This window comes from Trematomus bernacchii, unplaced genomic scaffold, assembly GCF_902827165.1.
Source record: "Trematomus bernacchii unplaced genomic scaffold, fTreBer1.1, whole genome shotgun sequence".
NCBI lineage: Eukaryota > Metazoa > Chordata > Actinopteri > Perciformes > Nototheniidae > Trematomus > Trematomus bernacchii.
In genome coordinates, this window is record NW_022987616.1 from 3,138,102 (window position 1) to 3,154,319 (window position 16,218).

At 39.7% G+C, this 16,218-nt stretch overlaps 1 protein-coding gene across 4 annotated transcripts in view; it reads right to left on the reverse strand.

Annotated features, from left to right (window-relative positions):
- The window catches only part of LOC117483969 (sialic acid-binding Ig-like lectin 6), a 35,522-nt gene that overhangs the window by 4,739 nt on the left and 14,565 nt on the right, over window positions 1–16,218 (reverse strand). For 2 of the 4 annotated variants that reach the window (XM_034132353.1, XM_034132349.1), the window contains exon 1: window positions 187–288. The exons of the other annotated variants lie outside the window; for them this stretch is intronic. The gene's annotated coding sequence lies outside the window, so the exon portion shown is untranslated. Of the gene's footprint in view, window positions 1–186; window positions 289–16,218 lie in introns of those variants that run through there. 4 annotated transcript variants of the gene reach the window in all.

A 16,218-nucleotide genomic window follows, 5' to 3' on the forward strand; every position in this document is an offset into this window, starting at 1 on the left:
GGAAACACTTCAACATGTTATTCACTAGGTTTAGGGTCATATTTAAAGACCATAGTACCATTTAGTATTTACAGAAATCTGAATTTTAAGTGGCACGATAAGGCAAATCAATACGAAATAGATTATTTATCCTATACCAAAAATACCTGAAAAATGTTGTAGAAAGCATTGAAATTATTGTCTTACCAAAATGTCGATTCAGGAAGTAATGTAAGGTGTCCAACAAATGTTCTACAGTATTTAGTCTTGCGAGAAAAAAGGAAGTGTGGACACACACACCAGGCTTTTGTATCTGCTAGATGCCACCTCATGACACATATTTCGTCTCTATGCTAATATCCTGTTTTTATTTTCACCACACCTCTCACTGCAATCCTGTAAGTCACTCCTTCTTAATGTGGAACATATAAGGGAAATCAATACAGCATTTTCTTTCAGTAAAAGTGAACTGAACGTCTTCCTGCTCTCTTTGTGACTTAGGATGTTTGTAACTCGACCACACGGTTGACATAGTCTGCTTCTGCTGCGTCCTGAAAAATAAGAGGGGAGTTTACTGTAACTTAAGAGATTTAGTATCTGTAAAGATTAAAAATAGTTGCAGCATGTCATTTGTGTAGCCACAGAATAACAGTTATGTCTCAGGACCTCACAACACCATACACTGTACAGCAGACGGAGCAATCAACCAAATAACTAAAAAGACCCTTTAAAGGTCACCTTTTATGCAAAATCCACTTTTTCATGTCTTTTATACATAAACATGTCTCCTTTCTGTGTTAAGAGATTCTGAAAGTTTCAGGAAAATAGATTCTCTCTCTTTTTGTCCTGACCCATTTATATAAAAACCTGTCTGAAAATGAGCTGATCACATTTTGGCCACTTTGTGATGTCATAGTGTTTTTTTGGGTTGGACAACCATTAGCCAATAACCAACCAAGGTAATACCCCCCCCCCCCCCACCTTATCACCTGAATCTCCTCCTATGCGGCTTTCACACCAGCGCTTTTCCCTTTCTAGCTCCTAGCTAGAGCTTTTCTGGTTCAGCTCCGGTTTCCCTTTTCAGCTCCCGCTCTGTTCACACCGCCCAGCTGCCGCTGCTGCGTCATGACGTCACCGTTTACATAGCTAATTTTCTCCTCAACGGAGCTCACAACAACAACGGGGGGGGGGACTGCGTCGGGTCGATGATCGTGTTGCTTTTAATCATACGAAGCCAGATTAAATTAAATAACGACTTCTCCAACCTTATACTTTTCTCCAGAGTGCCGTGGTTCATTGTTTATTAATGTGTTTCAGCGGCATTTACCGACCGCTGCAGTGCTGGCTGCTCTTCCACGGGAGTTTATTCTCCCGTTAGCTCCGGGTTAGCTCACACGGCTCTAAAGTATTCACTGTCTGACTGTCACACAAGCAGCTGATACATATCCCCAGTTCCCCTTAAGTGAATGTGTGTCAGTCTGAATTGACGCTGTTTGGCATCATAACGTTGTTATGAAAGTTTCTCTGGTATAACATGGGTGATGTTAGCATAGCAACCGAAGCTAAACTGACTACTTGCTAAGCCGTTTTCTACAGGCACATTTTACCGGCGTATTTTTCATTATGATTCTACTTGTGATAGTCGGACATGACAACCTGTGCAGCCCATGTATTGATTCCATCCGATAGCTGCTATAATAACAAACAAAACGTCTGCCTGCTCTCCACAATGATCAATAACAGCGAACGGATGGTCAAAGTAAGGTACAAATAAACAGAATCACACGAAGCCTGGTTAGTGTTGCCTGACTTTATAAAGTGTGTTTTTTTTATAAGTGTGTGGTTGCCTTCTAGTCACTTTGCTCAGCGCTACTGCTTGTAGGCAGGCATGACGAGACTCTTCAGTCGACCCATGTTCAGGGGAGGTGGGTTTAGTTTCCTGCACGCCTCGACGTAAGAGAGACATAAGCGATGCCGCGTCATAGCTCCGAAGCTCTTGCCTCTAGACCGACAATGTTTTGGAGCTGGAAGTGAACCGCATTCCGGAGCTATGACGCGGCGCCGCTGCGGTGTGAACAGGAAAAACCGGCGCTTTTCCAGCTCCAGCTCCGAGCCGGAGCTGGAAAAGCGCCGGTGTGAAAGGGGCACGAGAGCACCATTGTGTTTGTTCAAACCAATCACTTCTCAGAGGGGCGTGGCCAGCAGCCGCTCATTAGCATTTAAAGCTACAGACACAGAATCAGCACTTTTGAAACAGGGCTGAAACAGAGGGGTTTATGGGATGCTAAGATTATCTGTTTGGTATTTCAGCCAAACACTTCAGAGACATGTTTTGTGTATATCTGAGACCTATAATATATTGTTGAAAAAGAGTATCATAGGGGATCTTTAAAGAATAAGTTGAAATGTGCACAGTACAACGCACACATATACACAATAATGTTTGCTGTATCATCTTTACAAGGTGATACTACGTTAATGTTGTGTTAGAGCGTGTTGGACTGCACTCAAAATAAATGAATGCAGGTTTAAAGTTTGACTTGATTTTTATTGGGGAACACTTGTATTTGTCTATGATTATGTTTTCTCTGTATTTATGTCTGATGTTCTGTTATCAGCAATCTGTGTTTTAATGGACCCATTCATATAATTGTTATAGCAAACATGTTACCTTTTTACACTTCCATCAGACATGGAGCAACATTAGCCTTCATTTGGAGTCATACGTCTGATAACTGGAGAATATTCATCTAATATTTGTTGCTCCTAAGCTGCTAAACACTCCATTTGTCACCAGCTAACTTCAAGGCTGCGGTATAAGGTAACATAACCAGATGTTTTAGTTATTTTCATTGCTTTAACCTGCTTCAAAATCAATAGTGAATATTCGTAAATGCCTGCATCCAGTTCTGATGTCTCAGTAGTGAGATGTGCTGCTTTGCATGTGATGTCCCTTCTGTTAAAAAGTATAATCATTGGAGGATAATCCCTTCTTAATTAAGCACATCCAAATACAAGAAAAACTACAAATAAACCCTAGTTTATTGATCCCTAAGAACTAAATTAGGAATTATTTTCAGTTGGATTTTTTTGGTTGTCATGCAGGCAGTTAAATGTGTCCAATATGAAATACCTCTCTTCGTCTGGTGGATACCTCCTCTGGTTCAGAAGAGCGTCTTGATCTAAACCAGCTGGAAAAAAAATAAAAACATTTTTGTTTTGTTTATGTTGTGATAATAATGATCTACAGCCAAATATACACATTAGTGTGTAGCTGCATATGTCATATCACAGGACAATTTGTCTCACCATTCAAAGATGACCATTGTACTGACGAGCATTATGATTCCCAGGATCTTCAGTATCAAATGAACATCTAGGCCTACCGTCCCAATCTGTTGATCACCTGCAACCCAACAGCATGGTCAGATTCCACTCACTGGGAAACATGAGAACATCTCAAACCATGACTCCTGCTGCTACCTTCAAATATCAATGCACGTCCTTACAATAGTTTAATTACATTTATTTGACATGGAATTGTAGTGCAGTTTCATGTTTACCTCCGTTAGCCAGCTGAATCTTTGGTGATGTTTCTTCACCAAGAGCGTTTGTGGCCACACAGTAATAACGTCCTCCCTCTGTGGCATCAACGCTGTAAATCTGTCCCTGTGAGACGTTCATGTCTCCATCTTGGCTCTCCTTGAACCAGGTGAAGCTGCTGACGGCAGGCTGGGCTCTGCTGGAGCAGCTCAGCTCCACCCAGCTGCACACTGACACCGAACCTGAGGACGGACTGACTGAGGCGAGGGTGTCCTTAGGAGCATCTGAGGAAAATGTGAGATTAACTTAATCAAAATCATACCATCATGTGCTGACAATCACAGGTTGTTCTTACATGAAACATGGAGAGTCTTTGTCTCCTCTGCTGTCTTCACATCTTTCCCTTCATTCACAGGATAGCTGGCTGAGCAGGTGATGTTGATTCCATCATGTTGGTCTGTCAGAGTGACGTTCTTCTGGATCTTAGTTGTGAAGGTCCGATCTGGGTTTTCCTCCATTGTGTTGGGAGGGTTTTGTTGGAGAGTCCAGGTGAGCTTAGGAGGGGAGTGTGGACAGGGAGCTGGAGCTGAGCAGGTTACAGTGACAGACTCCTCCTCCTCCAGATCACCTGGGATCTCAATGGTGGGGCTCGGAGGAGAATCTGTGCAGGTTTAATACACAATTAGTATTTAATCGTTCTGTTTTCGCTATAACATTATGATAAAAAACCTTACCTTTAACTGTTATTTCGTCAGAAGCAGTTGCTTTAAATGTTTTCTTCTTAAATCTGAAGAAGTATTTGTTTGTGTAACTTGTGTTTAAACTGGAAAACAGAGTGCTGCAGTTGTTCTAAATCAAATCAAATCAAATCAAGGTTTATTTATAAAGCACATAAAAGCGATTTTTGGTCGGGCCAAAGTGCTGTACATGTAATATCTACAATCACATAAAAACACATTTCTATAATCACAATAAAAGACAATAAATAAAACACAGGGAAAAGTCAGGAGTCGTGCTCCGCTCTGACTAAAAGGCCAGGGAGAAGAAGTGTGTTTTAAGAGTAGATTTAAAAACCCCTAGGGTCTGGGCCGACCTCACATGGAGGGGCAGAGTGTTCCAGAGCCTCGGGCCAGCTGCTGCGAAGGCTCGGTGCCCTCGGGTTTTGAGCCTGGTCTTGGGCACTATCAGCAACAGCTGGTCAGCAGACCTTAAAGCTCTTGTTGGGGTGTAGCGCTGGAGGAGTTCAGCTATATAGGCCGGAGCCAGCCCATTTAGTGCTTTAAAAACAAATAAAAGGAGTTTAAAATCAATTCGGAACCGAATTGGAAGCCAGGAGGCCAGAATTGGGGTGATGTGGTCACGCTTTTTGTGGCCAGTGAGTAGACGTGCAGCTGCGTTCTGGACTAGCTGCAGGCGTTTAATTGACGCCTGGTCCATACCCACGTACAGAGCGTTGCAGTAGTCCAACCTCGAGGTAACAAAGGCATTAATAACCCTTTCCAGGTCCTCAAACGATAAAAACGACTTAGTCTTGGCCAATAGTCGTATTTTAAAAAAGCAGGTTTTGACTACGCTGCTGACCTGCTTATCGAATTTAAAAGCGCTATTGAAGGTCACTCCAAGGTTCGTGACAGAGGGGAGGATATTATTTTTGAGGGAGCCCAGAATATCAACCTGGGAGGCTAGAGGTTGGGGTCCAAAAAAGATAACCTCAGTCTTGCTCTCATTGAGGTTGAGGACATTTTGGCTCAGCCAGGATTTTATCTCTGCTAAGCAGTCCATAGCTGTAATGAGTTAACATTTGAATTGAGTGGCAGATAGATCTGTACATCGTCGGCGTAGCAGTGGAAGGGGATGTTGTGTTTTGTGAGAATTGAACCTAGGAGGAGAAGGCACCGAGCTGCACTGAGAAGCTACGGTCTGTCAGGTAGGACCTGAACCATGCAAGGGCAGAGCCTGTGATGCCAGCGGACTGTTCAAGCCGTGACAACAGGATCCTATCCTGAGTTCTCACTCAGGTTTCCAGTGATATTCATTGGATAGGTGTTCTTTGCCTTATTACTGTTAAAAATCACATTTTCTGGATGTTCTCCAAGGTCCTCATGGGTGATTTTAATCAACATTCCAATTCTGTTGTCAATCTTAATTTCTTCTGTAGCACTAAATGTACACGGGATGTGTAAACAGGATCCACTCAGTGCCTCCATCTCCTTCGGTGCAGTAATGGAAAGGTCTGTGCAATCCATAGAACCTGTCAAACCAGACTCATGAGGAATATGAGGTTAGAAAAATCAGCATGAATAGACAAACTAAATATACCTCAGCAGCGGGATGTTGCATGCAGTTTTTCCGGCACCAATGTTGGTAGACAAGCTCACCTGAAATAAAGAGGATGTGGAGTATCACGATTTCTGTTGCAGACATGGCTCCCAGCTCCTAAGTTGGAAAACAAAACAATAACTTTGACACTGTTAAAACAAGTTTTAGAGCTGGTACAAACCGGAGTCATCGTGTTGAACAGAGAAACCGATGCTAAAAATCTAAGCGCTGATGATGCAAATTATTCCTTCTCAGGTCTTAAAGGTGGGGTAGGACATTTTGGAGAAACCAGCTCGAGTGCGCTAGAATTTGAAACTACACAGCCGAAAAAAATCTGCCTCTTCCTTACAGAGCCCCTCCTCCAACACACACGAACGCGCACATGACCAATGACGGCACAAGATAAGTTTGTGCACAGATGGAAGGCTGATAGGCAGGTAGGTCATCCAGTTATTTTAGCCGGGCCGGCTCAGATGATTGGTCGTGCTTTTTACAGCACTACGGCTTCCACAGATGACATTTTGTTATGTATTTATGGTCAAAGCATTTAATATATTCATTGCTATCGGGATGTTAAGTACATTCCATGGAATATAACAAAAAGTGACCCAAAAAAAAGGATCAAATTAAATATTAGATCATTTAATGTTTGTTTTTTTAGTTCATGAAGAGTAATTTTTAACATAATATAATACAATCTGGAAATGTTCTTACCAAAAAATCCTATATCAAAAAGAGAGATGCGATGAGACTCTTCTGTGGGAAATGAATATCAGAGGGTGAATTTGAGCTTAAATGCAAATAACCAACTTCCTTGTTTAGGGTGTAATTTAACCCCGGGGATACTTACTGTGTTTCAGCTCCACGCAGAAAGTCCTGCTGGTTTAGTGGTACCAGTGACCTACATTAAAAAAACAGGAAGTACATGTGAAACATCAGAAATCCTTTATTCTTCCCGCAGTGGGGACATTTACAGCAAAGTAGAAGAGCTACATATTATATAAAAAGGCAAGTTAAAAATAAAATGTAATAATAAATAAATACACTATGGTAAAACAAATATGCAGCAGTGTCTAAAAATAATATATCACATTAAAAAACAGAACACTGCAATAAAACATTCTAGCTCTTTATGCAGAATACAAAATATATATTCTTCTGTTTTTATCTCTAATTCATGACTTATTTTAATGTAGTATTGTGTTATTGTGGAGCAAATGTAAGATACTTTGTTTGCAACTGGGTAGATGAGTTGAATATTACAAATTCATATCACATCCTTTAAATAAAAGTAACTATATGACATTAAATGAAGGGGACAGTACCCTACAATACACCACTGCGTTAGGACCTCCGTGTGAGCAACAGTGACACCCAGTGGACACACTCTGTATTACATGATCTGTAATGAAACATAAAACACTGCAACAGAACTCATGCCATGTCCTACATCCAGTGGTGTAAAGTAACTAAGTACATTTACTCAAGTACTTCACTTAAGGACAATTTTGAGGTACTTGTATTTTGAGTATTTCAATTTTCTGCTACTTTATGCTTCTACTCCACTACAATTCAGAGGTCAATTGTGTACTTTTACTCCACTACATTTATTTAATACCTTTAGTTACCTTGCAGATTTGGATTAATGATGTGAAATATAATCACACATTAAGTCTTGTTTTTGTAAATTGTGTTTATTTGATGGATTCATTTTATTAAGTAGCATACTGTACATTTGCACCTCTTTAATTAGTAAGCCCCTGATAGCTTTGCACCATCCTCTGTATCATTATAAAATAGGCAACAATACACATATTTAGCTATAATCAATGAATATTTTAACACTGTCAAAACTTCAACACCCCCCCAGCTGTCATCAGATTGTGATTAATACGATGCTAAATCTTGATTGGTGCACAGAAACAGGTGACATCATCATTTCCAACCTAAGTCACACCCACGTCAAACTAGTGAGAGCCTCCATGGAAAAAAGTCTCATGTGAATTTCAAAACTGTTAAAAGTTATGTCAAAAAAAGATAAATAATATATACATGCTTCATAAATAAATACATAGAATACGATACCCTACTATATAATAATAATACTTTATATTTTTTCAAGTTAGGAAGTGTTTTAAGCATTACCTCAACTTAAAGGGGACCTATCATGCAAAATGCACTTTTGTACGTCTTTTATACATGAATATGTGTCCCCGGTGTTCCAGTGAACTCACCAAGTGTCAGAAAACACAACCCTCTCTATTTTCCTCCATACCCAAATCTCTAAAAATGGGGCTGCAACGGATCTGATAAAAACTGATCCAGATTTGAACACGTTACTGACGTCAGTAAAGTGGCGCTACGGCTATTGGGCCAACTCTCCACCTATCAGGGGAATGTGGGGTTGGGCCACGGCCGGCCATTGCCGCTCGAAAGCGCTGGAGACGCTGTAGTACATATGCCAGGCCTGTAAGTGGCGCTGTAGTCTGCCACAAAAGCAGCGAAGAAGACTTCCCGCGCATGGTTGCCATGGTTGCCCTTCTGTTTATTCTCCGCTGTGGCTTTTTTTCTCCCTCCCCGAGGCAAGCGTTTGCTCCCGCTGCTTTAATTCAATGCAATCCCTCCCCGTCGAGGCAAGCACTGTAATTCTCTCCGGTTAGTCCACCAGCAGATGACAAACACCCACCTCTCCGCCTCTTCCAAGGAACGAGGGGACCGTGCGGCAGAGTTTCAGTTAGGTTTTTTTTCGCCGGTCAAGATGTCCGTTAAAGTTTAAATCTTCCGGACAAAATTAGAAAAGTGCCGGTCAAAGGTCTTCTTTGTTATTTATTGAGCTTTAAAAACAAATGAATAATGACTCTATATAATAATATAATAAAACACGGAGGACGGAGATCTCCCCCCTCTTCTGACAGCCCAGCAGCTGATCAGAGCACGCTCCCCTCTCCTGCAGGGGGGCGTGGTCAGCTGCAGCTCACAGAATCAGCCCCCTGCAAAAACAGGGCTGGAAAGAGCAAATGGAGCGAAATGAGGCATGGCTAAAATGCAGGATCTGTTTGGTATTTTGAAAAAAAAACTATATTTATATACTTTATATAGGTATGGCCCTACAATATATCATTTAAATATAGCATGATAGGTCCACTTTAAACAAAAAATTAAATACCTGTTGGTTTATTTTGTGAAATGACCTTTACACAAAAATACACATCATTTCTCAGATCATATCTCGAGTGTAAATAACAGATGGTTGACTAAACCAGATAATTAAGATATTTAAAAAATGTTACTTCCTATTTTATTCGTCATCGTCTAACTTTACTTCTGATAGTCTGATGATTTTGATTTGACAAGGCCTAACAACTCCTCTTTCTTTGTTTATTTCTATGAATAAATGGCACTCTTTTAGTAATACTTGCAAACTAAATGTAAAATGTTGGGTTAAAAAATGCAGTTTGTTGCATAGTGTTAGAAATTAAAATCAATGTTTAATAGCATCATTTAGTCTAAAACATATCGTCAGTTTAAAAGCTGTTTTATTGTGAAAAAACCCGGAAGTTCTCAGGAAATCTCAATGCCAAGCTTTTATTCTGAAAATCCTTCATATCCGGTTAGTTGTGTAGTTTTGTGTTGTATTTTTAAACTTTGTCCTACCACACCAGGGTTTCCAGTTTGTCCATTTAAAGATCACCAAGCAAGTAAGAGTGCTAACCAGTAAATCCAAACAGCTGATGGAAGAGAACATACGATTAGAAGAAATCACAGAAGAAAGACGACGAGAAAGAGAAACACAAAAGACAGAGCGGGAAGCGCTACAGATAAGACTTTTGAAGATACAGGTAGCTGAGAAAGACATTGAGGCTTGTAGGAACAAGAGAAGGAGAAGGGAGGAGAAGTTTTCAGAGGTGGCCATAGAACCAGAGAAGGCAGGCCAGACACCTCCAACAATTCAAGCTCAGGAAGAACCAGAGAAGGCAGGCCAGACACCTCCAACAGTTCAAACTCGAGTAGTGCCAGAGATTTAGATGCAGAACCAACAAAGACGTGGAAGAGGATTCCGGTTTGAGGGATGTTACTGTTGCAGCCAAATGGGCCATTGGTCCAGAGATTGTCCGCACCACAGGATGCTACAAGTACCAGAACATTGCACCAAACAACGGCCCTCCACACAGTTACCCCAGGGGAGGTTTCCATGACTACAACAGAGGCAGGGGGTCTCAGGGATGTCAAAGAGGAATAGTATTTCCAAACATCAATGTGTTGAATGTTATTTAACAATAGTGAGTAGCATATTGCATTTAAATATAAATCATCCACAGATTAGTAGAAGAAGATTAAAACATAGTAGAACATTTAGCAGACTATTTTTGTAATTATGAGAAGGAAAGAGATTACGAGTGATGTTGTTCCCCCACACAGAAAACTATTGTGTTCACACAGCTAGTGAGGTCAAGACAATGGGTTTACGCCCAAAAGATGAAGATGAAAGCCTAGTCCTCGCCCAAGACGGAGGGTCCTTACCAAGTCCTCCTGTTTAAATCGACTGCAGTTCAAGGGGCGAAGATACACCTGATGTGGAGCTGTTGAGACCTGAAAACAGAAACTCGATTCTGCTGTGGTGAAGTCTGGCTACAAAGGGAGGTGTTTCAATAAGATCGCTTGTCTCAAACCAGTGAAGAAGTCAACAAGAACCCAGCAGAACTAGAGAGTGACTGTTGGCGGGAGAACAGTGACAGAGTGACAGAAACTGGCACAACATTTACCAGCCAGTACATACAGTAGATAGACCCCGTCAGAAGACCGGGGCTGTGTTTAAAGGGGAACTTCATTTATTATAAGTTGAGGAATATATGGAGTCAGATTACATTCTCTCATAAACACATTTTTATAATAGGTCTGAAGTTTCTGATTTAAGGCATGAGCTGCCAACTAAATAATATAACACTGAGCTTGGATGAAGAAGTTGTAGGGTTTTTTACAACAGTTTCAAGAATCAGTCTTCATTTATTTATGTTCAAGTGAATTTGCTGATTTATAAAGTAGTGCATAAGGCAATATCTATTTTTAAGTGAGGGACATCAGCCCTTCATGTTCTTCTGCGTGTAACCCTCTGTGAGAATAGTTCGTATTTCCCTCTAGTTTAAAGAAATATTATTTTGTCATGATTTGTTTGTTTAACAGTGTCAGCCAATCTCTAATCCTAGAGCTATTAAGACGCATTAGCAACACCAAGGGTGTGTTTTTTTCGCAGCAACACTGATACATAATAGCATGACAAAAGCCATTATTGAACTAACAAGAAGTAAACTATATTTTTGTGCTAATGGCAGATTTTTAGTCAATGTGCATTTATACCATTGGAAGACGATACATCACACAACATCTTTGTACGCCTTGTAGGTACACAGAGGATTTATATGTGTTTGCTACGACGTTATGGGTTTTTCCATGTCCTATTCATAATAGAGTAATCATTGCGATATTAATTGAGCATTTTATGCTCAAAGGAGGGAAGGTCATGATTAGTCAGATAATGGATTTCGGTAACGTTGTAGTTAATAAATAATAACATGTTGTCAACAATAGGTCGCATAACAACAAAAGGTATACCAAAGCTTGGGCCTCCTCCAAGGAGGGAGTGGTCCAGTTTTAGATATTAGACAAATAGAAGTGGATGAATATGTCAGAGCTCTGAGTAATATTATCCAAGTTTTTGTCTACACAGGCTAGGAAAAACTGCACAGATACCAGACGAGACATCAGAAGAGACTCCTCTTCGGCCAGGTGATTGGGTGAGGGTGAAAGTTCCCAAAATAGAGTGGGCTGATCCCTGGTGGTCGGAACCGTGACAAGTTGTAATGAACTTCACACGCGCTCCGGTTTAAAGGTAAAGAAAAAGGAGCAAATTGACACCACCTCACACATTGTCACCCTTCACTGGCAACTTCCAGAGAAGTATTGGAAGCTAGGACTGATTTGGCAGAGCTGGAACAAAACAATAAATAGAAATAAGATAGAAACTACAGGAAAGACGAATTGTCTTTAGATTTGTATAAAATTGCACACTAAAGTGAAAACTTATTTTTTGTTTTACACCTGAAAAAGAACCACGTTCTGTTCCGATTTTTGTATACGTTATTTTTGTACTCATCATTTACATTTTGTAACTGACAAAACCATGGATAAAATAGAGATTATGTCAAGAACAAAGCCAAAGCAATTGTGGGGTCCCCTAAGGATAAGAGTCAGAATAGCATTGTTGATTGTGCTCATTACACTTGGCACCTTTCTGGTTGGATGGGGAGTACAATATCATGTAAGACATGGATCCATTAGTTCACTCGTAGAAAATGCCCACATCACTAACAAAACACCAGCTGTGTTTCAGAGACTTTCACTTATCCCCAGAGCCAAAAGATCAGTTGAGCAACAAGAGGAGGAGTTAGAAATACTCGTTCCCAAAGGGGAGGAGGTTACAATCAAGATGATTCACCCCCCCTATATGCAGTTCTTGTACCAAAGGATGAGATGGGTTTAAGTGATCGGAATAGTTAAGTGATGGAGATTTACAATTTAGGGGAATCTCCAAATACACTGGATCCATGTTTTAGTCTGTACCAGAAACACCCCCCGTTAAGACTATGGACAACCGACTGGTGACCTGAGCACAATTATTGAAAAGTTATTACAGTAGAAACAGGGTACTAACCCACGAGGACAACTGTATGTACAAACTCTATGAACAAAATTCCCCAACAGATTGTGGCGACAGTGCACAGATGTATCCAGTCACAAAAGTTACTATTGCTCTAAGTAATAGTGAGATTTAAAATATTGGAGAATATATGGGGACGTCCTTTTATAGTGTGTGAAATATGTGGTGCTTGAAACATGTAAGTATTTCAATTTATAGAAGAAAATGGTTTCCTGAAAGAGTTATTTGGAGTAGACGTGTTACAGTGGGATAAAAAACAATGTTTAGAGATATAGTACATTTATTAGTAGACATTAATTGTGTTTAGATGGCATTTAACAATTAAAACAGATAGTATGATTAGAAAATAGAGTGGAGAAGGTTGGATTTACTTTACCTCAGTGTGTTAGAATTTCTATAGGTAATGCGTCCCGAGACCTGGACTCTCTCTCTCTGCCTGTCAGACTGCTACGACCCCTATCAGACAAAAGACCTCACTATAGGAGACTCCTCCTCCTTCTCCATCGAACAGACAGAGAACCAGAACTGAACCAACAACGACAAGACTGCATCCAGAACCATCTCCACCTGAGGCATCCAGAACCAGAACAGCATGCTGACATAAAGAGGCATACTCTCATCAGTCCCTCAGACAGGACATGAAGTTCCAAGCTGAGCCACGAGATATGGCACAAGAGCAGAGTGTGGGACATGAAAGCAGAATACGCCCTCCATACAACAGCGAAGAGACTGTAAAGAAGGAGATGAAATGCAAAGCAGTTGGGCCACTGAAAAGAGTACCAGCGGAAGGATTCAAGAGCTGATGGACTGAGGAGAAGACAGAACCAGAGGAGTTGGCATGGTCTAACAGAATGTGAGGGGGTCGTGCCTTGAGACAACATGAGGAGGAGAAAAAGGAAAACGGGAGTGAGTGAGTTTATACATAAACACACTTATTCACAAACAAACTTGAATTGATTTGATAAATGCGAAAAGACAAAAAGATTTATTAGCCATGAATTAATAAATTGGTAAATTAAAATAGTAATAAAGAGGAAACTGTTAAAGTAAAATGAGGAAATAATCCTAAAACACACTGAGGGTACTGTGAGATAAAGGGGTAGACATGATGGAAATATTCACCACACTTTACACTTTAAGCAGTGAGTGTTTTGGGACTTAGGAGTACAGAGTAGAACATATTTTTCAATCTTTCCATCATGTAAACGAATTATTCCCTAAGAGATTTTATTCATGGGTGAATTTGGTAGAGATCTAATGTGTTACAATATTGATCTACAGCTAAAGGGATAGTTTTAGTGACCACTCTATAAGAGCAGACAAATCTGTGTTTGTTGGACAATGTTAAAGGGAGAGCTAATACCAAGCCAAATATAGTATCCCAATCTAAAGTATTGTTTTTCGCCATTGTAGCATAGTTATTACCATAGGATAACTGTTAAGGTGGAAATAAAATTTGTTTGTCCAAGATGTAGAGTTTTAAAGGACACTGGGCAAAGAGCGATTGCAAATTTAATTTTGGAAAAAGCAATATAATTGGGAGTAATACATGCGGGGCCTTGGATCACTCATTGCAATGATGCATATTTTTGACAACCTATATCGTTTAGGGAGAAGGGGTCACTCAACCCACCCAGCAGTTGTTTTAAATCTTACTTGCAGCTTCACAGGGAGCGCACGGCACCAAATTATGAGTTTAAAAGACAAGCGCCACCACCTCCTGATGGTCATCCATTTAATCAGGGATGACCTGAAATTTAGAGATGTTATTTAAAGTAGAAACATATCCGCCATAAGTGAAAATTCCTAAATTGAACTACAAACCATTGATGAAATAACTTCTGTTTTTAAAATCCTTGATAAAGGAGGGAGTAACTGTTACATGCTCGGACACCCAAGGTTCCACACACTGTTAAAGGGGTTAGCATAGTTCTTTAAGTAGACTAGAATTGAAGATAAATTAGTATAATGAGTTATTGATATTCCACCGGTTTTCACACCATTTAAAGAACTTTATCACTGCATTAGAACAGACCACCCAAAGGTACTGAAGTAGGAACTTTTAAGTGATGAAATTCTCCAATTGTTGTAACTGACCAAAATCTTCTCCCAGAAATGACTGTCTGAAATGCCGTATCCCAGAGTAGATGTTTGATGGTATCATGGAACTAAAACCTTGTACGCAGTCTTGCCACAGGATTGGACTGGGACCTGTGCACTTGTACAGACAGTGATGTTTTATATGCAGTACCAATGACAGTGGGGCAGTTAATCAACATGGCGAAACACCCCAAAACCAGTAGGGCTAGGAGACCAGTCAAAGGAGGGAGTTTAGGCTCCACAGTGTACAAGGATAGCATAGGGGTGCCCAGGGGAGTGCTAGATGTTGTAGTTGCATTCCATGTACCCACACCCTAACGTACCGATTGATCACCACGGCCTTTTCTAGAGAACATATTACTTTCATACTTTAAAAGTATGAAAGGGGGGGAGGGTACATTTCTCATAAGGGAACAGTTTCAATTGCTAGCAGAACAAGAAGACCCAACCCATATACAGATATTGATGAAAATGATAACGGTGTGTAAATGATGTTAAATGATATGGATGATAAATGATGAGATTGTTCAAAGAATGTCCAAATCATGTGAAATTTCAAATTATGAAATCATTAGAATGAAGAACCAGCTACAAAGTGGTATTACTTTGCACTATTCTAAAATAGTTTCTAACTTTTATGTTTTATACTGTTATTATTGATGCGATTCTCAAATGGTATGTTTCTTTAAACTTTGTAAAACAAGTGTCTTAACACTGAAAGTGGTATAGGAACGATTTCTGTGAAAGGAGGGAGTAAGAAATGTTCTGATACCAAGCAAGTTGCTGCTATTTTAAAAAGTGATATAGAATGATTAAAACTAGAAGTTATGCACAAGGGAAAACTTTTATGTTTGAAGACCAGCCAAAGTATTTTTTGTATTTGTTGTATTTTTTGTATTTTTGATGATGGTTATTTAAACCATTCCATTCTGATTGTATGTTTTTGATATGAGTTATGTACTATGCAAAGTTCAGATGAAGAACTGCAGGGGGGCGTGGTCAGCTGCAGCTCACAGAATCAGCCCCCTGCAAAAACAGGGCTGGAAAGAGCAAATGGAGCGAAATGAGGCATGGCTAAAATGCAGGATCTGTTTGGTATTTTGAAAAAAAAACTATATTTATATACTTTATATAGGTATGGCCCTACAATATATCATTTAAATATAGCATGATAGGTCCACTTTAAACAAAAAATTAAATACCTGTTGGTTTATTTTGTGAAATGACCTTTACACAAAAATACACATCATTTCTCAGATCATATCTCGAGTGTAAATAACAGATGGTTGACTAAACCAGATAATTAAGATATTTAAAAAATGTTACTTCCTATTTTATTCGTCATCGTCTAACTTTACTTCTGATAGTCTGATGATTTTGATTTGACAAGGCCTAACAACTCCTCTTTCTTTGTTTATTTCTATGAATAAATGGCACTCTTTTAGTAATACTTGCAAACTAAATGTAAAATGTTGGGTTAAAAAATGCAGTTTGTTGCATAGTGTTAGAAATTAAAATCAATGTTTAATAGCATCATTTAGTCTAAAACATATCGTCAGTTT